This window comes from Penaeus monodon, chromosome 20 (genome assembly GCF_015228065.2).
Source record: "Penaeus monodon isolate SGIC_2016 chromosome 20, NSTDA_Pmon_1, whole genome shotgun sequence".
In the NCBI taxonomy this organism is placed as follows: Eukaryota; Metazoa; Arthropoda; class Malacostraca; order Decapoda; family Penaeidae; genus Penaeus; species Penaeus monodon.
In genome coordinates, this window is record NC_051405.1 from 30,859,744 (window position 1) to 30,860,192 (window position 449).

General features: G+C 35.4%; 1 protein-coding gene across 2 annotated transcripts in view; it reads left to right on the forward strand.

Annotated features, from left to right (window-relative positions):
• Window positions 1–449, forward strand: part of LOC119585766 — a gene marked incomplete at its 3' end in the record, with an annotated part of 12,085 nt that overhangs the window by 623 nt on the left and 11,013 nt on the right.

Below are 449 nucleotides of genomic sequence, written 5' to 3' on the forward strand. Positions count from 1 at the left end.
AAAACGTAACTTTTCATATTACAGGAAACATGAGTTCTTGTGTGCTTAATGTGTGCAAGTGGAGTGTCTCTTTATCTGTGGGGTTTTCTAATGTCATTGATGGGGGGGTTAAAGGAGTGTGTAGCCGCCGTGCATTTTAAATCACGCCTATACTGTAAATGGAAGCTATTCATTACACTTTGTAAATATGTTTTTTTTTTATTATGGTATTCGATGTCTGTCTGCCTTTCTCTCCAATTTTTACCCTCGAAATACGAAAAGAATTGTTATTTGATTTGTGAATAATGAAAATTTTGAGAGGATATTTATCACTGATTTCCCCCTAGGCATAGAATCTTATGTGCAACTTATCATTTGCACCCTAAGTTCTGGTTTAGCTTGGGCTGTGGTTTATCTAAGTAAAATTGGCTTAAGTTACGTTATGCTAAACAGTGTTAGGGTTGTTAAGT